This window comes from Podarcis vaucheri, assembly GCF_965113315.1.
Source record: "Podarcis vaucheri genome assembly, chromosome: 1".
Taxonomy (NCBI): Eukaryota; Metazoa; Chordata; class Lepidosauria; order Squamata; family Lacertidae; genus Podarcis; species Podarcis vaucheri.
Genome location: NC_138759.1, coordinates 15,583,683 through 15,607,705, shown reverse-complemented (window position 1 = coordinate 15,607,705; position 24,023 = coordinate 15,583,683). Strand labels below are relative to the sequence as shown.

Genomic DNA, 24,023 nt, shown 5'->3' with positions numbered 1-24,023 from the left:
CGAAGCAACTCAAAAACGAAAAAACCTTTCGTCTTGCGAGTTTTTCGTCTCGCGAGGCGTTCATCTTGCGGGGCACCACTGTACAACCTTTAGAAAACATCTGAAGGCAGCCCTGTATAGGGAAGGTTTTTTTAATGTTGTATGTGTGAGGGCATGGGAGGCTTTGAGGTGACTGGTGTTTGCTGATGTGATATGTGAAAGACAAAACAGGGTGTGTGAGAAAGGAAACTGGTGAATATTCATGAATGGATGAAGTTAGCAGATGAAGTCACCAGGAAGAAGCCAAATGAGGTGATGCTGCCAGATGGTAGTTATCCCACTAATTGTCCTGGGGTTTTTTCCCTTCCAGGTATGTCTGAAGCTGGAGAGATGTTCTGAAGACGACCAGTGACAGCAATGAAGAGAACTGCAGGGCTTAAGCAAGCCAGTTTACATTTTTAGATAAATGCCCCCCCCCCAAAGAAAATGTCTTTTTTAATTTACAACATGGTATTCCTGGGCCTGTTGTACCTTGGGCTACAAATGCTTCAGGTTACAAACTCCGCTAACCCAGAAGCATAGCTGTCAACATTTTCCTGCCCACCCCCTTTTCTGACTTATAGAAGACACCTGAAGGCAGCCCTGTTTAGGGAAACTATTAATGCCTGATGTTTTATTGTGTTTTTAATATTCTGTTGGGAGCTGCCCAGAGTGGCTGGGGAAACCCAGCCAGATGGGTGAGGTATAAATAAATTATTATTATTATTATTATTATTATTATTATTATTATTATTATTATTATTATAGCAGTTTACAGCGGAGAGCTACACTTCTCAGAGTGGTTTAATAGTCAGTCCCTCACCCACAAAACAGTAGGCCTGGCACAAAGGAAGTAGCAGGGCAGAGCTGACTGAAAGTTGTGGGGCAGATCAAAATGGTGTCACCTTATTGGTGGTAGGGCAGAGTTGGCTAGAAATCGCCTGGTGGGGTCAGGCAGGCTGGATTAGACCAGAGGTTCTCCACTGACAGGGCAAAACAGTATTGCAGGCACACTGTGTGGGCAGTGGATAAAGAGCCACATCAGTCGTGTCAGTGCCTCTTTGCCAGAGCACTGGTGCGTACACTGTGTGTGTGCAGAAGGCTCTCTTCTGCAAAGTCCTTTGGGGGATAAATCTTTTGTGACAAGCAGCCCTATGTAAATAAGTGTACAGTAGTCTGTCAGCAAATCTGTTGAGGCAATAACGTCGTTGGTTGGGGTTTTTTACAAAAATAAAAATTCAGCAAACTCCTGACAACCGTTCCAAAGTTTTGCCGCACAATATGACTGCTGCTATCATTAGGCATTAGCTTTGTTTTCTCTTGCTTTTCGGTTGCCCCAGTAAGCGTCTTGTGACTGCTGGGTGGAAAATCCCATCCATGCATCTGTCTCCCTCTGTGCTTATCTGCCTGCAAACCCAACTCCCTGCTGTGCTGCCTTAAAGGGGGGCTGGGCTTCGGTTCACATATCTATTTCAGAAATTGAAAATTTGGTGGGTTCACCTTCTTCCCCCATACTTCCTTAACCCTGAAGCTTATGGGTTGAGCCAATGTATCTCAATAGCCAAAGAGGGTTCGGACTCATCTCTCAAGCAACTGGTCTCTATGGTTTTGTAAGGTATGGGCTCATACCAGAGGATCTGCCATTCGCAGCCAAAAAACTTATTATCCGCACCAGCTGAACAACTGAATGAACTGGTGGGTCTGAGCTTTGTCGCTCCACAGTGCCCTCCTGACAGTGGCAAGGGAAAAAAGCATCACTGGTCAACCTAGGAGGAACCAGGTGACTTGTGGAGCCAGTAGGGGTCTTTTTTCTTTTCATTAGCAGGTAAATCTTTATTTTAAGTTAGTGTCTCCGGGTGAGGAGTAGGGGGTGGGAGTAGAGAAAAAGGAATGTAAACACAAGCTGGGTGCAGAAGGTCCCCTTGGAGAGCAAGGCCTGGGGTGGGTGCTATCTATTGGGAGCAGTGCAAAAGGCTGAGGAGGGGCTTGCGCTGCCGCAAACAAACCTGCCCACCCCCTTTTCAGGAACTGGAGCAAGTACTGCTCTGCCGGATCTCTGAGCCTGGCGTGAGGGTCCTGGCCCCTGGGGGCAGCCGGCCTGAGGGGTCCCCCTCCCGGGAAGTGACTAGGAAGTTGGCTTCTGCAAGCAGCAATGGAATTGTCCATAGACTCAAATTTGGTCTCTTCGCTCATCCCATTGTCCAGACTGGACCTTGTCCCAGAATCAAGTTTCTCCAGATGGCTCTTTGGGGCCTGTATCTCAGCAACTGCTCTCGACAATTCCTCCTCCTCCTCTTCATCAGCCCCCACATCCTCTGGTGGATGTGAGGCAGCCTCTGTTTCCTCAGGGCCTTCTTTAGGGACCACAATCCGTCGGTGGACGTCTTCCGAATGTTGAAGCATTCCAGATCTTTCCCAGCCAGATAACTGCATTGATAAGGACTCTCTGGGCGACACGCTGCCCCAGATCCACTACTAGTACAAAAGGATTCGTGCTGGCCTATTATACGTTTCCGAGGCATGGCTTCCCAGTATGGGTTGGGTGTCCCATTTTGCCACTTCAGGTAATATACTGGCCTCGGTCCAGTATACCTGAAGGAGCGTCTCCACCCCCATCGTTCTGCCCGGACACTGAGGTCCAGCTCCGAGGGCCTTCTGGCGGTTCCCTCACTGCGAGAGGCCAAGTTACAGGGAACCAGGCAGAGGGCCTTCTCGGTAGTGGCGCCCGCCCTGTGGAGCGCCCTCCCATCAGATGTCAAAGAGAAGAACAACTACCTGACATTCAGAAGACATCTGAAGGCAGCCCTGTTCAGGGAAGTGAAATGGGGAGTGCCGCCTTGCCCTACCACTCTTGCCATAGCCACTGCTCCCACCACCGCCATACTTGCTGCCGCTGCTGCTCCCTGAACCACCTGCTCTGCCGCATGCCCTGGTGCAACTGCTGCTGGCAGAGAAGCACCACCACAGCTCTCCATCCCTGAACTCGGCTTCCCACTTATCCAAAGCCTCTCTGCAGTCTTTCCCCAGCAATCTTCCAAATGGTAGACTGTTTCCCCATGCCATCTTGCTTAGGGGACATAAGAACATAAGAAGAGCTTCCTGGATCAGGCCAGTGCCCCATCTAGGGCAGATGTCTGCTCTTGGCAGTGGATAAACAGGTGCCTTTGGCAAGGTTGCAAGTGGGACCCGATTGAAACTGCACTCTGTGGGAAGCCGTAAAATTAATAATTACTATTCAGAAGATAATTCAACCTTTTTATTTTAGTTTTTTATTTTTATTGGATTATGATTGTTATATTATGATAACATATTATGATATGTTAATTGGATGTCTTTTATTGGAAACTTAATAAAAACGATCTAACAAAAAAAGAAAAGAAACTGCACTCTGTCCACCTGCAATTCCCAGCAGCTGGCATTCAGAGGCAGAACATAGCCATTGAGGCAAGTACCCACCCATTGCTTACATCCAGTTCATGAGTGGAAAGTATTGCTTTCAGACAGATATTATTATTATTATTATTATTATTATTATTATTATTATTATTATTATTATTATTAATACCCCACCCATCTGGCTGGGTTTTCCCAGTCACTCTGGGCAGTTTCCAACAAAAGATTAAAATACATTAAAACATCAGTCATTAAAAACTGCCCTAAACAGGGCTGCCTTCAGGTGTCTTCTAAACGTCACATAGTTGTTTATTTCTTTAACATCTGGTGGGAGGGTGTTCCACAGGCAGGCGCCACTACCAAGAAGGCCCTCTGCCTGGTTCCCTGCAACCTCACTTCTCGCAATGAGGGAACCCCCTGAAGGCCCTCGGTGCTGGACCTCAGTCTCCGGGCAGAATGATGGGGGTGGAGACGCTCCTTCAGGTATACAGTGGTACCTCGGGTTAAGTACTTAATTCGTTCCGGAGGTCTGTTCTCAACCTGAAACTATTCTTAACCTGAAGCACCACTTTAGCTAATGGGGCCTCCTGCTGCTGCTGCGCCGCCGGAGCATGATTTCTGTTCTCATCGTGAAGCAAAGTTCTTAACCCGAGATACTATTTCTGGGTTAGAAGAGTCTGTAAGCTGAAGCGTATGTACCCTGAAGCGTATGTAACCCGAGGTACCACTGTACTGGCTGAGGCCGTTTAGGGCTTTAAAGGTCAGCACCAACACTTTGAATTGTGCTCGGAAACGTACTGGGAGCCAATGTAGGTCTTTCAGGACCGGTGTTATATGGTCTCGGCGGCTGCCCCCAGTCATCAGTCTAGCTGCTGCATTCTGGATACGTTTCTGAGCACAATTCAAAGTGTTGGTGCTGACCTTTAAAGCCCTAAACGGCCTCGGTCCAGTATACCTGAAGGAGCGTCTCCACCCCCATCATTCTGCCCGGACGCTGAGGTGCAGCGCCGAGGGCCTTCTGGCGGTTCCCTCATTGCGAGAAGCAAAGCTACAGGGAACCAGGCAGAGGGCCTTCTCGGTAGTGGCGCCCGCCCTGTGGAACACCCTTCCAGCAGATGTCAAGGCGATAAACAACTACCTGACATTCAGGAGACATCTTAAGGCAGCCCTGTTCAGGGAAGTTTTTAACGTGTGATATTTTACTGTATTTTTGGTTTCTGTGGAAGCCGCCCAGAGTGGCTGGGGAGGCCCAGCCAGATGGGCGGGGTATAAAGAATAAATTATTATTATTATTATTATTATTATTATTATTATTATTATTATTATTTATATACATTATTTACACAATCGGCCCCACATGATTGGCTAATTCCGGGATTCTCCTGTAGGCCAATCAGGTTGCGGATTCACTTCCACCTGGAGCTGGATTGGGTGGCTCCTATGGACCAATCAGAATGCTGCATTCTGGATCCTATTGTTCTAGGAACAATCAGGCTGCTGTATTCTGAATCCTATTGTTCTAGGACCAATCAGACTTCTGAATTTTGGATCCTATTCAACTCCGTACATAACACTAGGACTTGCCGATCAGAAGGTTGGCAGTTCGAATCCCCTTGACGGGGTGAACTCCCGTTGCTCAGTCCCTGCTCCTGCCAACCTAGCAGTTTAAAAGCACATCAAAGTGCAAGTAGATAAATAGGTACCTCTCTGGTGGGAAGGTAAACGGCATTTCCATGTGCTGCTCTAGTTCGCCAGAAGCGGCTTAGTCATGCTGGCCACATGACCCGGAAGCTGTACGCCGGCTCCCTCAGCCAATAAAGCGAGATGAGCACCGCAACCCCAGAGTCGGCCATGACTGGACCTAATGGTCCATTTACCCTTTACCTTTTTATAATTTCCCTTGCTCTCGCTGACAATGCGGGGCTGTGGAGTAATGCTGGCCTATAGAATAGTCTAGAGGCATGGTGTCATTTTGTATAACAAAAGAGCACAAAAAATTACAATGCTTGCATGCCGAGTGGGAAAATTCATGCCAAGGTCCGGTCACATGACCCCTCTCATGCGATGGAACATATGCTGCGTGAGTCCCAGCTGCAGCTGACAAAGGTGGTCAAATGGCACCTACGTGCTCCGCTCACCCCAAGCCACGTGCTGCAATTTGCAAACTTTTTTGCGTACCTTTAGAAAAGAATCAAAAAACATCTTTGCGCCACGTGACAGCTTCCATATGGATTTCCCATGTGGCAAGTGTAGTTCGGGATCACAGAGTGAATAAGGGTCAGGGAAGATATTGCTATCCATGGCTACTAACCCTGAGAAGAAGAAGAAGAAGAAGAAGAAGAAGAAGAAGAAGAAGAAGAAGAAGAAGAAGAAGAAGAAGAAGAAGAACAACAACAACAACAACAACAACAACAACAACAACATTTTATTTATATCCCGCCCTCCCCAACCAAAGCCGGGCTCAGAGGACTAACAACAGTAAAAATAACAGAGCTTACATAAAATCACAATCATTTAATTGAAATACATTCTAAAATCAATTCATTCTAAAATCAAATCAAAATCAAATTAATGGCAACCATTAGGCTAGAGTTCTGTGAGGATTACCAAAGGAGGGGGTCAGACTGTGCCTTCGCCAAAGGCCTGGTGGAACAGCTCTGTCTTGCAGGCCCTGTGGAAGGATGTCAGGTCCTGCAGGGCCCTAGTCTCTTGTGACAGAGCGTTCCACCAGATCGGAGCCACAGCCAAAAAAGCCCTGGCTCTGGTTGAGGCCAGCCTAAACTCCCTGTGGCCCGGGACCTCCAAGATGTTTTTATTTGAAGACCGTAAGGTCCTCCGTGGGACATACCAAGAGAGGCGGTCCTGTAGGTACAAGGGTCCTAGGCCATATAGGGATTTAAAGGTTAAAACCAGCACCTTAAACCTGATCCTGTACTCCACCAGGAGCCAGTGCAGCTGGTATATCACCGGGTGAATGTGATCCCATGGCGAGGACCCCGTAAGGAGTCTCGCAGCGGCATTCTGCACCCGCTGGAGTTTCTGGGTCAGTCTCAAGGGCAGCCCCACGTAGATGGCTATGCTCTGCCTCCACAGTCAGAGGTAGTGTGCAAGAGAATTCCAAACAGCAGTGGCTGAAGACAAGACAGTCAGGCTGTGTATCCACAGCAGTGGCCAGAGAAGGAATGACTTCTGGAAGGAGCGCAGAGAGAACAAATGCCATGTTGCATCTGCAGCAGCCCCAGCTGAAACAAAACATGTCTCTCCCAGATCAGTCTCTACTGCCAGTCTTGCCAACCTCACAGGGTTGTTGTGAGGATAAAATGTAAAGGAAAGGTGAGAAATAAATGTTGTGGTAATAATTATAATTATAATTATAATTATAATAATAGTCTCTCCTCATTAGGGAATGGGTCCTATTAAAAACTGCTTTGGACATTGCTACCATTTGCAGGAAGTGTCGAATAAGGACACACTTGGAAGACCTACGGTAATTAAATTTAGAATTCTGTTTTTATGATTCGCCAAATATTGATACTTTTGCTGAAATAAGCTAATAAGATGTTTGTTTGTTTGTTTGTTTGGCCTGCCCATTTGCTAGAACACAATGTAGTCATTGTAGCACATGACAGAGGGAAGGGATTACCAACTCAGGGCTGATTTCGTTCTGCCAGTGCCCAGCAGTAACAAAAGACTCTTCTTAACATTTGCTTCCTCCCAATATCCGCCTAAAAGACAAACCACTTTATGTCTAAGCCTGAATAAAACAAAAGGAAAAAAGGGAAAAAAAGGATAGCAAATACTGGAACTATAAACGTCATATGATTCCTCATCCTATGTGCAATGATATCCAACAAACTTGTTCCCCATCAAGGATTTCTGGTGGAAAGAATCCCTGGAACCGATATAGGCCAAGTTTAGTGGGTGGAGGGAGAGGAAGTTCCATTGTACAAGCAGAAATCCTTGTGCTGATGGAACGAATTATTCAGATACTGCCTCATATTTTTAAAATGTGGTTGCAGCACAGCATTCCTCTTCTGAGCTACACATTTACAAATCATGCACAGTGTATTTAGTACAGTGGTACCTCTGGTTACCAACTTAATTCGTTCTGGTGGTCCGTTCTTAACCTGAAACCGTTCTTATTCTGAGGTACCACTTTATCTAATAGGGCCTCCCGCTGCTGCCGCACCGCCAGCACGCAATTTCTGTTTCATCCTGAGGTAAAGTTCTTAACCCGAGGTACTACTTCCGGGTTAGCGGAGTCTGTAACCCAAAGTGTTTGTAACCCGAGGTACCACTGTAAAGGGGGTAACAATTTATCCCTGGTAGTGAAAGCATAGCTACGCAGCCCTGGCCTCCTGAAGATCTGGCTCTGCTTCTCAGAAGGAATATTTTGGCGAAAGATGGCAAAAAAAACAAATAAATGACAGAATAGAGATAGTAATTTGATTCAGCTTGCATATAAAGATGGACCTGCCAAATTCACCCTTTCCATACCATTGTTTGAACTGAAATACAAATTGCCCTTTGACATTTCCACTCCTCTGAATTTTGCGATGCACTTCTCCAGGCAAGTAATGTGTAAAAAAAAAATACATACATGAGGGTAAAGTGTGCCTTAAAATATGCACATGATTTTTTAAAAAAAAACAGCATCCCAAAATGCATTATATGTGGGGAAATTGCTATGCAAAAATGTGTGTGTCAGGCAAGGCTGGCCCTACCATTACAATAATACAAACAAAACACATAGGCTGTTAGTTAGTAGAAAATATATAGTGGAATAATGATATCATTCAAATTATAGGAGTAAGCCAATCATCTCAAAAGTTTCAAAAGTAAAGTCTCTCAATAATCTTCTATTAAAACTTTTGAAAGACTGTTGAGAGACTGTCCTTAGACATCCGTTTTGAACACATGGCTTGACGGTCCTCGCTACAGTGGTGCCTCGCAAGACGAAATTAATTCGTTCCGCAAGTCTCTTCGTCTTGCGGTTTTTTCGTCTTGCGATGCACGGTTTCCCATAGGAATGCATTGAAAATCAATTAATGCGTTCCTAGGGAAACCGCCTTCAGACCAGGTCCGGGGACAGTCTGTCCCCCGACCTCGTCTGAAGGCTGGGGGGGGGACAAGGGCTTTTCTTCCCACCCCCAGCATTTTTAAAAACCCCGGGACAGCGGAGGACTTCTCCGCTGTCCGGGCGATCTTAAAATGCTGGCGGGCGGCATTTTAAAATCGCCCCGCGACAGCGGAGGACTTCTCCGCTGTCCGGGGCAATTTAAAAGCCCCTGGGAAGGCAGGCAGGGGGGACAAAGACTTTTGCCCCCCGCCCACCTTCAGAAGGTGTTCCCGCCCCCCCCGCCCCGCTTCGGAGCATCGTTCCAAAGCCCGGCGGTGGGGGCAGGTGTTCCCGCCCCCCCGCCCTGCTTCGGAGCAGCGTTCCGAAGCCGGGCGGCGGGTGGAGGTGTTCCCGCCCCCCCGCCCGGCTTCGGAGCGGCGTTCCGAAGCCCGGCGGCGGGGGCAGGTGTTCCCGCCCCCCCGCCCGGCTTCCGAGCGTTCCCGGGGAGATTTTAAAATGCTGGGGGTCGGCAGCGAACGCTTCGCTCCCGCCCGCCAGCATTTTAAGATCGCCCAGGACAGCAGAGACTTCTCTGCTGTCCCGGGGAGATTTTAAAATGCTGGGGGTCGGCAGCAAACGCTTCACTTCCGCCCGCCAGCATTTTAAGATCGCCCGGGGCAGCGGAGAAGTCTCCGCTGTCCCAGGAAGGCAGGCGGGGGGAGCAAAGACTTTTGCCCCCCGCCGGCCTTCAGAAGAGGTCCAGGACCTCTTCTGAAGGCCGGCTGTGGGCGAAAGTCTTTGCTCCCGACCGCCAGCAATTTAAAACAGGTCCCCGGAGATTTCCCTATGGGCTTTCGTCTTGCGAAGCAAGCCCATAGGGAAATTCGTCTTGCGAAGCACCTCCAAAACAGAAAACCCTTTCGTCTTGCGGGTTTTCCGTCTTGCGAGGCATTCGTCTTGCGGGGTACCACTGTACCACTCTTTTATTGTACATATAAACTTTGATTGGCTTACTCCTATAATCTGAATGATAAAATTATTCTATTACAGTTTTGTGTATGGGATCCGTTCCGGAGCCCCGGCCGCTAGCTGTAAAGGACGCAGGGCAAAGTGCTGCCTCTGCGCACACGCACGAAGTGGTTTGTGCTTCTGCGCATGCACGAAGCGCGATTTAGAGCTTCTGCGCATGCGTGAGTGGCAAACCCGGAAGTAACCTGTTCTGGTACTTCCAGGTTTCCTGCAGCCGTTCACTGGAATGGACACTAGACAAGGTGGATGTTCACAGAGGTATTACCATATATATTTTCTACTAAATATTAGTAGTTGTGATTGGTTCTTACTGCAACACAGGGGTTTGTTCTTGGCCCTACCATTAGACAGAGCGAGGCAGCTGCCTCAGGTGGCATGTGCTGGGGGGTGGCAGCAGTCTCCTCACCATTTCCCCTCAGCAGAGGCAGCTCCGTTTGAGGAAATGGGGCAGTGCCCCAGTGGCGTAGCGTGGGGGGTGCCAGGGGTGCCGGCCACACCGGGCGCAACATTTGGGGGGGCGCGTTTGGCCGGCCCTCCTCGAGGAAGCAGGAACCCCACTGTCCTCGGACCTCCTCCGAAGGCTGACGGTGGGGCGGAGAGACCTCCTCCCGCTGCCAGGCTTTGGAAGGATGCTCCGAAGCCTGGCGGTGGGGCGGAGAGACCTTCTCCCCGCGCCAGCCTTCGGAAGGCTGCTCCGAAGCCTGGCGGTGGGGCGGAGAGACCCTCTCCCCGCGCCAGCCTTCAGAAGGCTGCTCCGAAGCCTGGCGGTGGGGCGGAGAGACCTTCTCCCGCCGCCAGCCTTCGGAAGGATGCTCCGAAGCCTGGCGGTGGGGCAGAGATACCTTCTCCCCGCGCCAGCCTTCGGATGGCTGTCCTGAAGACTTGTGGTGGGAGCAGTGGCGTAGCGTGGGGGGTGCAGGGGGGCCTGCTGCACCTGACGCAACATCTGGGGGGGCGCGGAAGAGACTCGAGTGCTAAAATCCACGGGTTAGGGGGCGCAAATTACTTGCCTTGCCCCGGGTGCTGAGAACCCACGCTACGCCACTGCAGTGCCCTTCCAACCCCAGCCTGCCCTGAACCAGCCCCACCTGCCTACCTTCTTACACACAACCAGTCAGGGGACAGCTCTGCCTGTCATGGGCTCTGGCTTCATCTCCTACTGTCAGGCTTCCTGTCTTCTGCCATACCAATCCCAATAGGCACCAGTCACCACCATTCTCCCTCAGTCCCCTAAGCCAGACTGCTCTGCCCTGCCATACCTGGCCTGCTGTCCTTAGGCCCGCCGAAAGACGCAGCCCCTTCAACTGTGTTGAAGTAAGGTTCAACTGCCTGTCAGAATCGGGGGTCGCCATTTTGTCCTTTGCCTCAGGCAGCAAAGCAGCTAGAGCCGGCCCTGATATCGGGCAAAATGGCATACAAAAATGTGTCTGCTAGGAGAAATTCTCACAAAAATGCGGGCGAATTTTTATGAGGGCTTTAAAAAACAACAACCCACCGGCTGATATGGAAATGTGGAGAACTGACCTTAACAGCTGAGGAATAGGAAGCTGAGAGGGAGGGAATTCCACAATTTAGGGGCTGCCACCAAGAAAGCCCTGTCGCTGACCACCATTTCCAGCACTTCTAAGTCTGGTGGAACTACTAGGAGAGACCCCACCCCTTCCACAAATCTTTCCCCAAAATGAAAACATTCAAACAAAACTTATTTTCCATTATTGTGCCTCATTTTAGTCCCACACAGGGAACAAAGTACAGTATATATACATTGACAATCTGAACTGAGGCTTCGTGTAGTGTGAATGAATGAAATATTTTTGGCTGTGGCTGCAATTTTTCCATTCTTCCTGGAAATGAATGAACTGTTTTTCTGCTCATTTGGAAAAACCCAATTAACCTTAATAACAACTCTTAAAAAAAAAAAAGGCTTCCACTGACATCCATTGAGTTGGTAGCTCCTTCAACAGTCCCATTCACAGGAAAAGTTGCGCGCAATGAATTGGGTGTCAAATTTGTGAGCTGATAATATCCAAAACCTTTTTAAAAAGAAAGGGAAGAGGGGGGGAAATAACCTCTCTGGGCTGCTGGAGGCTTGTACCTTTTGTTCAATGAACACTTGAGTTATTTTTATGAACAGCTGACCTAGATTCTCCGCCTGAATTAAAACGTCCCCCTGCAGCTCAGCAAAGACAGAAATCGCAAGTTGCCCAAAAGCTTTTAAGCATGGAACTAAAAATGAGCCTCAGCTTTGCAAGGGGAAAAGCAGCACCCATTAGTCATAGAAGAGATTTTGAAAATATGCCCATGGAGAAAAATACAAGTTACTTCAGTGTCTAAGGCTGGCACTGATATTGGGGAGTGTGAGGTGGTCACCTCAGGAATCTGGTGCTGAGGGCAAGTGTCCCATGGCTATTCCTCCTGAGCTATTGCACCAGAAGAAGCCTTGCTTGCTTGCTACTACGTAAGCTAGCTGGTTCATCTAACCATATAACACCAGTCCTGAAAAAGCTACATTGGCTCTCAGTATGTTTCCGAGCACAATTCAAAGTGTTGGTGCTGACCTTTAAAGCCCTAAATGGCCTGGGCCCAGTATACCTGAAAGAGCATTTCCACCCCCATTGGTCAGCCTGGACACTGAGATCCAGCTCCAAGGGCCTTCTGGCGGTTCCCACACTGCGAGAAGTGAGGTTGCAGGGAACCAGGCAGAGGGCCTTCTCGGTGGTGGCGCCCGCCCTGTGGAACACCTCCCATCAGATGTTAAGGAAATAAACAACTAGCTGACATTTAGAAGACATCTGAAGGCAGCCCTGTTTAGGGAAGTTTTTAATGTTTGATGTTTTATTGTGTTTTCAATATTTTGTTGGAAGCCACCTAGAATGGCTGGGGAAACCCAACCAAATGAGCAGGGTATAAATAAAATTATTATTATTATTATTATTATTATTATTATTATTATTATTATGCCTGGCGTGCTCTGGTCCATGGGGTCACGAAGAGTCGGACACGACTAAACAACAACAACAGTGGTCTTCTCCCAACACAGCTCAGTGTCCAGGGGGAGGGCCCTGACTGAGTGAGCTGGCAGAGAGGCAGCCAGCCCAGGCACACCCTCCAGCAGATATAATGCATATCCATATGTTTCTCTGGTCCAGGCACCCCCAAACACAGCCTTCCAGCTGTTCTGGGACTACAACTCCCTTCATCCCTAGGTAATAGGACCAGTGGTCAGGGATGATGGGAATTGTAGTCCCAAAACAACTGGAGGGCCGAGTTTGGGGGTGCCTGGTCCATAGGAGCCAAATCCTAGGGACCAAGGGGTCTTCTGCCCCCCAATAAAATATTTGAAAGGGCTGCCCCCCCCTCAGTTGATGGGCATTGCTATTCAAATGGTGTGTGTGCAACTTGTCATGTGATTGATTATGTGGGGCTGAGCTCTGGTCACATAACTCATGGTGGTGCTGGCACAGCTGTATTGCAGCACATGTTTGAATGACCAGGCCTGGATCTTATTAGTTTTATTTTTTATTTATTAAATTTGTATGCCAGTCTTCACCCGCAGGTCTCCGTGCGGCTGTTCACAATTTAAAATTGCAATACAAAACCCACAAAATACATAGTAAAAATAAGAACAATAACAAACCAATAATCCCCAATCTTACAACATATTTATGTCCATCAGCCAAAGGCTTGGTTGAAGAGGGATGTTTTCACCTGGCACCTAAAGGTGTATAATGAAGGTGCCAGCCAAACCTCCCTGGGGAGAACTTTCCACGAATGGGGAGCCACTGCAGAAAAGGCCCTTTCAGATTCAGCAAGCTGGAAGCCACGTGTACCTACAACTGTAGGCCCAATTGGTTCTAGGAGGTCAACATCTGCAGGCCTTGCCCCCAGCTCCGAGTGATATTGGCGTCGAATGGCCCCCAGTAGCAACTGAAGAGATCTATAGGCTCATCCAATCCCTTAAACCTGGAAAAGCACCCGGCGTAGACAACATTACACCGGAACTCCTTAAGGCTAATGTTGAATGGTGGGCCCCTGTGCTAGCTACCCTATTTACCTGCGTAGATCAATTGGCCACTATCCCTGAGGACTGGGGATTAGCAATCATCATCCCTTTATTCAAGAAACGGAGCCGATCAGATCCGGCTAATTACAGGCCAATCAGCCTCCTAAGTATCATTAGCAAATTGTACGCTGCCCACCTACGCGACAAATTAGTGGACTGGTTGGAACAAGACCACATTCTTTCAGAAGCACAGGCTGGTTTTAGGGCAAATCGGTCAACCTTAGACCAGGTTCTAGGGGGAGGAAAATTTACATTTCTATCTGCTTTATTTACAACACGGAAACTTTTATGAACTTTGATCCTCTCTCCCTTTACTCTCCTTCTTTCTACATTAAAATGCCCAGTTGCATATGGGCTTGCCCCAAGCAAGGTGGTATTAGAATCTTGTAATAAATAAGTACATTTGCTATGCTGAATGTTGTTTTGTTTGCAGCTGAATTCTGCATTTTGTTCTACACTGTTCAATTTTATTGAATAATTCTGTTTTGGACCATGTGTATTTCCACCCTGGGACCTTCGAGTTAAGGGTGCGTGCTGTTCATAAACAGATAAATGAAACTAATTGGGAGTAATTTTTAAAACGGTCTTTTCTCAAAAGCCTTTCATTCTGTAAACATCTGGGCAACAAACTGCAAAGTAGGGCACATTCCTTTCTCTGGGAGAATTTGCCAGAGAGCTGTTTATTTTTAGAGACCTGTTTAATGCTATGGTTTATTTATACGGGTAAAAAAGAAATGCGGCAATTGCTTTATTCTCTTCGCACCCCCTCCCCCTTCCCTTAAGTTTCACACTGAGATCAGGTGTTTGCCTCTTCGGAAATAAAATTAGACTTGAATCTAGAAGCTTAGAAACCCCAAAGACCTGATCTTTTGTAATGCACTCCTGCAAAAGAAACAGTACCCGGCGAATTCTTGGCAACCAGGAATCCAAAGACAGGAAGGAGAGGGAAGGAGGTGAAAGACCAAGAATCAGCTTATCAGAGAAGGACAAACACACACACCTACGCAAATTGCCTAGGGACACAACACGGGCAGGAGAATCTGCCCACTCATCATCTGGAGAGAGAGACATGGTATTGAAAGGTACCGTATTTTTCGCCCTATAGGACACACTTTTCCCCCACCAAAAATGAAGGGGAAATCTGTGTGCGTCCTATGGGGTGAATGCAGGCTTTCGCTGAACCTTGGAGAGCGAGAGGGGTCGGTGCGCACTGACGCCTCTCGCTCTCCAGGCTTCAGGAAGTTATCAGCAAGCCTGGGGAGCCCGCGGGAGTTCCCGCAGGGCTCCCCAGGCTGCGGATAGCAGCCTGCTGTATGGAGCGTGGGGAGCGCTGAAGCAGAGCGCCCCGCGCTTCGGGCAAACATCAGGCAGCCCCACAAGCTCGGGGGACAGCGGGGAGGCAGAGCGCAGCCATCCCGATGTTCCCAGACCTGGTTCAGATTCCCCGACCTGGTTTTGGAGGGGAAATAAAGGGGGGGATTTCCTTTATTTCCCCCCCCCAAAAAAACCCAACAACTAGGTGCGTCCTATGGGCTGGTGCGTCCTATGGGACGAAAAATACGGTAATTTTGAAAGATTGCAGAGAACACACAGCAGAGATGAAGGATCTTTTTCGGACCAGGGGCCACATTCCCTTCCGGGTTTCCCTTCCAGCGGCTTCATGCTGGTGGGCGGGGCCAGAGGCAAAATGGGCGTCGCAAGAAATGTAAATTTCTTTCTCATAATATTCAATAAAACCGAAAGTTCAGAGATTACGTCCCCTTTGTCACTTAAGACTGAGCTATATATAAGACTGAGCTGCAAATAAGACGTTTTAAATGTGTTGTAAAGTGCAATGTACAAATGGGACACTAGATGGCAACTGTGAGCTATGGCAAATTCAATGCTTTTTTTAAAAAAAATAAAAAATTAAAGCATTTCCACAGCCATTTTTTATATGTGTGTAGATTCCACCTGACCTCCTCTAAGTAATGATATTTCAGAGACTGTTTTTAAGAGTTCATTTTTGAACTTTTTAAATTAAAAACAGCAGCAACAACAGTGTGGTTCGCCGGAAGCGTCTTAGTCATGCTGGCCACATGACCCGGAAGCTGTACGCTGGCTCCCTCGGCCAATAAAGCGAGATGAGCGCCGCAACCCCAGAGTCAGCCACGACTGGGCCTAATGGTCAGGGGTCCCTTTACCTTTACCTTTAAAGAAGCAGCTAAAAGAGAAAACCCATCAAAATCTGAGAAGTCATTCACTGAAAGGTTTTTGGGGTGTGTTTTTTTGCAAAGGAAGGACTTTTTCAAAGGACTACCAGTTCCAAGTTCTACACAGAATGGCCACCAATATAGACAGGTTTACAATGAGGGATTAAACAAATTCATATGAGGGGGGGGGCAGTTTGAGGTTTAACCACAAAGGCTACTGGCTCAGATTGTTGAGGATCAAATGGGAGTATGCACCTGAATTAGAGGTGGGCAGAAGTTACATCTGCATCTGCTGCTAGATGATGATGATGATAATAATAATAATAATAATAATAATAATAATAATAATAATAATAATAATATTTGTACCCCACCCATCTGGCTGGGTTTCCCCAGCCACTCTGGGCGGCTTCCACAAATAAAAAAAATACACTAATATGTCGTACATTAAAGACTTCCCTGAACAGATCTCTGGCTGTTATGTAGTACATTGACAGTAGGACTTGCAACAGATTCTGACTCCCAGCTGAGCCCGGTAAAGAGAGATCCTTACCAGTATCAGCCTCACGGGTCAAAGCTGGCAAGTGGGCAGGGCTGACAAAGATGCCAGGGGCTGACATCATTATGATGTCACATGGATTGACAAGCAGGTTGTCCCACCCACCCGTCAAAATCCCTGGCACACAGTTCCCATGCGTCTTGCTGCTACTACAGGCGGCAAAGGGGGAGGAGAGATTGTAGAAGGGTTGTTATTGTTTTTAAATGACTTTTATCCAATTTTGGGGCTTTCGCTAGTAAATTGGTATGTGTTACACCACCTTGAGTGGCTTATGGGTAGGTAATCTATGAAATGCAATAACTAAATTAAAAATACGCACACGACAGTGAGTGTGAATACACAACTGATTACAATGCTGAGGCAACCCCTACACCCAGCACATTCTTAAATAAATGCTATTTTTAGATCTCCTTGTTCTGCAGGTTTGTCCACGCTCCATCTAATTGTACTCCGAGACAAAGTCCAGCATCTATTATGCATTTTCCAGTGACTTCTTGATAGCAGTAGATTGGTTACCATGGCAAATACAACCCTGTTTGCATATATAGAGGAACAGAGCAGCGGAAATGGATAGATAATTCCATGCCTGAAACTACATAGAAAGCTTTTATAGCATTTATTTATATATATATATATTTAATGTTCTGTAGAGCAGAAATCAGCGCTTCAGAACATCATACATAATTCACTGCATTTGGAAACCTACAAAAGAGGGCCGGAGCAATGTAGTGAATTTGGTTGGTGAGGATGGGTCTAAATTATGGGCAGGCAAACTAAGGCCCAGGGGCTGGATCCGGCCCAATCGCCTTCTAAATCCGGCCCACGGACGGTCCGGGAATCAGTGTGTTTTTCCATGAGTAGAATGTGTCCTTTTATTTAAAATGCATCTCTGGGGTATTTGTGGGGCCTCCCTGGTGTTTTTACATGAGTAGAATGTGTGCTTTTATTTAAAATGCATCTCTGGGTTATTTGTGGGGCATAGGAATTCGGTCATTCCCCCCCCCAAAAAAAAAAATAGTCCGGCCCCCCCACAAGGTCTGAGGGACAGTGGACCAGCTCCCTGCTGAAAATGTTTGCTGACCCCTGATCTAAATCCTTCCAGAGCCATGAAATTCATTGAGCGACTTTCAGCTAGTCACTTCTCTCAGCCTAACCCACCTCACACAGTTTTTGTGAAGTTTTTAGAAAGGGCCTCAGGCCGAAATGGAGTTCCTTGGACGAAGATCAAGCCACAAAGATGACAACAGGAACTTGGTGTGTGACGGCGCAGCCTGTAAAATAAAATTCTTAGCCGAGCAAAAGGGGAGGGGATTTTACAGACATCAGTGGAATGGTGCTTCCAGGCGGACCTTTCAAAGCACTTTCCCTACAGGGAAACCTTACAGGGGTTTTATGGGGCATGCAGTTATCCCAGGATTTCTCTTCCTTTTGTCTGTTCTTTTTCCAGAACAGAAGATCCGACTGGAATGTGTGCAGAGGAGGGCGGACAAGATGATCGAAGGTCTGGAAAGCCAAGCCTTATGAGGAACGGTTGAAGGAGCTGGGTATGTTTGGCCTAGAAAAGAGAAGGCTAAGAGGAGATATGACGGCCATCTTGGAGGGTGGTAGCCTCTCCTTCCTTGGAGGGTTTCAAGCAGAGGTTGGATGACCAGCTGTGGCAGGTGATTTTGTTGAGATTCCTGCATTGGAAGGGGGTTGGACTAGATGACCATTGGTGTCCCTTCCATCTCTATGATTCTATGACTTTTGGGAAAGATCTGAAATGGCAGCACACACAAACACACACAAACACAAGTGTGGGTGCTTCTTTGTGCTTCCTTGCACTTTTACTATTGAGCTTCTGCTTGGTATAGTTTAGCCACACGCAGTGGTGTTTTCCAACACCACACCACCTCTCTTCCGATTGCTCCTCACCTGATCATACCTGGGCTACTTTGTTCCTGTCCACCATTCCTGCCATGGCAACACCATGTTTGCTATAGCACAAGATTGGGGAAACTTTATCAGCCCAGCGGGTGCATCTGGGCAAACATCCAGAGGTCACATACCAGTCCTGGGAAGGGCCAGAAGCAAAGGTTGAGGGAGAAATTAATATAAATGTTATCTTTGTTCAGCTGGCTACCTTCTCAACACGCTCCTCTGTCCAGATAAGCAAGAGGCATTACAGTCGTACCTTGGAAGTCGGATAGAATCCGTTCCGGAGGTCCATTCAACTTCCAAAACGTTCAAAAACTAAATTGCGGCTTCTGATTGGCTGCAGAAAGCTCAACAACTTCAACCCTTAAAAAAGCTCTTCACTTCATCAAATCTGGCCCTCTTTGAAAAAAGTTTGGACACCACTGCTCTGGAGGCATCTGTACTGCAGCTGTTAGAAACCGTGCTAGACAAGTTGGAACTTAAATTTACTGGGTGCTTGTTTATTTACATTTCTGTATTGCCCATAACCTAACCCCCCTGGAAGGTTTGCAAATACAAGATGCAATTGAAAAACCGAAGAACAGTAAAAAAAAGGTATACAATACAGTGGTGCCTCGCAAGACGAAAATAATCCGTTCCGTGATTCTCTTCGTCTAGCGGTTTTTTCGTCTTGCGAAGCAACCCTATTAGCAGCTTAGCGGATTAGCGCTATTAGCGGTTTAGCGGCTATTAGCGGTTTAGCGGCTATTAAAGGCTTAGCGGATTAGCGGCTTAGAAAAAGGGGGGAAGCAAAAAAAATTGCAAGACTCGCAAGACGTTTTCGTCTTGCGAAGCGCATTGAAAAACGGAAAACCCTTTCGTCTAGCGGGTTTTCCGTCTTGCGAGGCATTCGTCTTGCGGGGCACCACTGTACAAATCACTGACCATGTGCACCCACGAACCTAAAAGCCAACATAAACAGAGGCATCATGATGTTTATCAAAACCAGCAAACAACAAAGCAAAACAGCATGGGGGAAAAGAAACTGGTGCAAAAAATTAAATAGCAAGAAAAATATATGTGTATCGAAAGATCATATGGAATGGAAGTGAGAGCTGGACCATAAAGGCTGATCGCCGAAGAATTCATGCTTTTGAATTATGGTCTGGAGGAGACTCTTGAGAGTCCCATGGACTGCAAGAAGACCAAACCTATCCATTCTTAAGGAAATCAGCCCTGAGTGCTCACTGGAAGGACAGATCCTGAAGCTGAGGCTCCAAGACTTTGGCCACCTCATGAGAAGAGAAGACTCCCTGGAAAAGACCCTGATGTTGGGAAAGATGGAGGGCACAAGGAGAAGGGGACGACAGAGGACGAGATGGTTGGACGGTGTTCTCGAAGCTACAAACATGAGTCTGACCAAACTGCGGGAGGCAGTGGAAGACAGGAGTGCCTGGCATGCTCTGGTCCATGGGGTCACAAAGAGTTGGACACGACTAAACGACTAAACAACAACAATCGAAAGATAAAAGGCTTGGGAGAAGAAAAGGGTATTTTCTCAAGATCTATAACATAGCTGACAGGTCAGCCTCTCTGGGGATGCTATTCCATGAATGGAGTGCCACCACCGATAAGGCCCTTTTCCTAGAAGACATCTGCCCACCCAACTTCTTTAGGCAAATGAACCTGATGAAGGGCCCTATGGAATCTGCCTGCATACAGATGATAGCTTATCAGAAACTTGCAACTGGTAAAGTAGAGCTGTCATTCGAGAGACACGTTCACTTTGGCCTGCATGTTAATGAAAAAGCTACCTGGTTCACACTTCCTGAAAAATACAGGAACTGAAACCCAGCCAACCTTTGAAATTCACGCCTCTCCAAATTTTGCAATGCTGTTCTGCAACCTCCAAATGTCATTACAGCAAAAAAAGGCAAATATTCTTGAAATAACAGAATGCATTATATATGGGGAAATTGCTTGGAAAAAATTGTATATTAGGCAAGATTGCACTAAAAATTGTGTGTATTAGGAGGAAGCAAAAATGATGGCAAATTTTCACGAGGACTTATAACATTAATTAAAAACCGGTGTAGGAATGCAGCAAACCGAACTTCGGATGGGAAAAATAAGAATGAGAAAAACCTAAATTGATAGATTCACCCATCCCTGGCTGTCGTTGCTCAGGACAGACACATTTTTGTTAAACAAAGAAATTGCATTCCACTGGGGTCTCTAGTCAAACCTGTTTTGCAGGATTTAAAGGCTGAAACAGGGGGGCACTAAAGGCTTCATTTCGTGTTGTGGTCATATGAGTCTTGCCAACTCACAGCTAATGACGCTCCTCAGTGATGCTCTCAGTGATCAATATTGACTCGCGGTAAGGGGCGCTATTTTGAGGCAGGGGCTGAGCCCCCCAATATTGAGGGGGACCCCCCCCCCACGCGAGCGCTGGCATGCCGGGCAGGAGAAGAGGCTTGGAGGGCGATTTTCACCCCCTGTGCCCTCTGCTGCGATCGCCGGAGCATCCCAGCAGCAGAGGCATAGGAAGTGGGGGGTGGAGGGGAGTCCGCCGCAGGTTCCATCATGGAGGGGGGTGACAAATTATCAAGGAACAATTGCTGCCCTACTAGGGCAGTTCAAAAAAAACTTTAAAAAAAAAATGCGGCTCCAAAGGTCTTATCTTACTACACTAGGGTTTATATAGCTATATATGAAATTTCATGCATATCAGTTAATATCTTGACCCTCCTCCACAAAAATAGCTGTTTACTTGGCCGTTTTCCTGTGTTGTGAAGGCTGAAATTTCAAGTCAGTGGAGCACTTACTGTTCCCAACCCTAACCCTGCAGAAAGCCATCTAATTAGACTTTAATTTGATTTTGACATGTTTTTAGGAGGCAATTTAATTATTGTTTGATTTTATACCAGTGTTATGTATCTGATGTTAGCCGCCCTGAGCTTGACTTCGGCCGGGGGGGGGTGTAAATAAAAGTTTATTATTATTATTATTATTACTTATTATTACCGTATTTTTCACCCTATAGGACACACCGGCCCATAGGACGCACCTAGTTTTCAGGGGGGGAAATCAAGGAAAAAAATATGATTTCCCCCCCGCAGCTCTGGGAGCAGTGGACAGGCTACACGCAGCCTGTGCGCTACTCCAAGACCTTCTCCCTGCTTTTGCGGGAGGTGGCGGAATTCCCCCACCTCCCTCAAAAGCCCACAGGAGCCCCGCGTGACTCCTGCGGGCTTTTCGACCAGGAGGGAGAAGGGACTGAAACGGCCCGTCAGTCCCTTCTCCCTCCTCGGGGAAAAGCCCCCAAGAGCGGCGCACTCTTTAAAGGGTGCGCGGCTCCTGCGGGCTTTTCTAGGAGGTGGGGGAATCCCCCCCCCTCGTAGAAAAGCCAGCAGAAGCCGCGGAGCCCTTTTAAAGAGCGCGAGGCTTTTGCCTGCTTTTGCGGGAGGTGGGGGAATTCCCCCATCTCCCGCAAAAGCCCAAAGGAGGGTTGGAGAGTAGCGGGAAGGCGTCGGCCACCTTCCTGCTGCGATGGGGGAAGCGCTGCGTTCCCCCACCGCCAGCCTCAAAGAGCAGACTCTCCTGGCTTCAGCGGAAGCAATGCGAAGCCTCCGGAGCGCAGGCTTCGGAGGCTTCGCGTTGCTATCGCTGAAGCCAAGCAGTCTGCATTCGCCCCATAAGACACACACACATTTCCCCTTCATTTTTGGAGGGGGAAAAGTGTGTCTTATAGGGCAAAAAATACGGTATTCCTTTGTAAGAAAATATGAAATAACGTAAAACCATTTTTGCAGGCAAAAATAAAATAGAAATCAATGTGTGGGGGGGTGACAAGAAATTTTCCGCACCGGGTACCACCTGACCTTCCTACACCTCTGCCCATCAGGGGCCTGCACGTCCCAGCAGATGTGGCCAGATGGGCTGGGGCATCGCATGTGTGACGTCATGCATGTGCGACAGCCCCCCCCCCAACTCAGCGCGCCTGCTTGCAGTACAACCCTACACATGACCCCCATTCTCTTCCAAACCTTCCAGAAAGCACACGAGTCCTTTCGATGCTATGTGGGCCTGATATGGTCTGGCTTCAAAGCTGGTTCGGCCGTCTGTATGGCAGGAGTTAGGAACTTCGGACATACCTGCTCTGGAGGTTCACTAGCAGGGCATGAGAGCAATATTTAATATTTGTCTCTAGCAATGGATTACTAAGATATACTGCTCCTGAACATCTTCCATCTTCCATGAACATCTTCTCTGTATATAATAATCTCGCTTAGCACCCAGTTTCCAACTATGGTCAGATGGATGCTCCAAGCATGCTCAGGAACAGGATACCATGGAGAGAGACATTTCCTGTTGTTTTTCCAGCATCTGCTAATTACATATATAAACAACCTATGTACACGAAGGATTCATTTTAAGTGTTTGTGGTTACTGTCAGCGGTTATTAGCTATGATCACAACACAACGGCATGGGGCACACCAGGACTGTCCCTGGAAAACAGAGACACGTGGAGGGTATGGCAAGGCGGGGCCTGGTTTGTCTACTAGCAGATTGCAATTGGTTTAGCTGCAGGTTGTTGAGCACTTTTTAAGATCTTGGCAGGCCAGATTAGGCTTGTGGGTCAATGGTTCACCACGCTTGCTCTTTCATTACTCCAATCCTTTTAAATATTAAAATACACAGTTTTTAAAATACAGTGGTACCTCGGGTTAAGTAAATTCGTTCCGGAGGTCTGTTCTTAACCTGAAATTGTTCTTAACCTGAAGCATCACTTTAGCTAATGGGGCCTCCTGCTGCCGTCGTGCCGCCAGAGCACGATTTCTGCTCTCATCCTGAAGCAAGGTTCTTAACCCGAGGTACTATTTCTGGGTTAGCAGAGTCTGTAACCTGAAGCGTATGTAACCTGAAGCATATAAAACCCGAGGTACCACTGTATTACACATTGGTAGTTATTTTACAGCATGTGTTTTCACAGAAAGCAAAGACCAATAGCCAAACCTTATTCTTTTACAGTGGTACCTCGGGTTACATACGCTTCAGGTTACATCCGCTTCAGGTTACACACGCCGCTAACCCAGAAATAGTGCTTCAGGTTAAGAACTTTGCTTCAGGATAAGAACGGAAATCGGGCTCCGGAGGCGCGGCAGCAGCGGGAGGCCCCATTAGCTAAAGTGGTGCTTCAGGTTAAGAACAGTTTCAGGTTAAGAACAGACCTCCGGAATGAATTAAGTACTTAACCTGAGGTACCACTGTATTTGGAAGAACCATTCAGATGGGGGTTTTTCTCTTCTCGTTTTGGAACATGATTTCCTGTGGCCGGGGGGGGGGGAGGGAAGTTACATGGGAGCTACAAACCGCTAAAGCATTCAAAAAATGTGACCGGCTGTTCCAATCACATGACCTTGGGCTCATTATGAAATAGTCCTGCGTTTCCACTCTGCCCCTGCAGCAGCTAAGCTCACACAGGGCAAACCTCCTCCGCCGCCTCCTCTTGTATGCTTTTCAGAATTCATGGGAAAAAGAAGGGTGTGAGGCAGCAAGGAAAACATCGAGCATTTTTAAAATAATTGCGCTGACTGCATCAGGAGAAATAATACAAAAACAGGAAGAAGGAAAGGGTGTCAAATGGTAATCAGGAAAGGAAAGCAACACTTGTTAACACTCTTCTCATTAAGAGAAGAGAAATGCTGTCGGGCAAGAAAGGGGAAATCTCATGCCTAGGGGTCGTCTCTCCCCAAGCTTTGCACCCTTCTTTAGTGTTTTTGCCTGACTGGAACTCTTGAGAAAGTTTC

The 24,023-nt window shown here is 47.5% G+C and overlaps 1 long non-coding RNA gene across 1 annotated transcript; it reads left to right on the top strand.

The window, feature by feature from the left end:
* Nucleotides 1–6,835: 6,835 nt before the first annotated feature.
* On the top strand, nt 6,836–18,821 carry LOC309531274. The gene is made up of 3 exons (XR_014219187.1): nt 6,836–6,898; nt 17,766–17,974; nt 18,461–18,821. It is a non-coding gene; the product is annotated as an uncharacterized lncRNA (long non-coding RNA).
* The last annotated feature ends 5,202 nt before the right edge of the window (nt 18,822–24,023 follow it).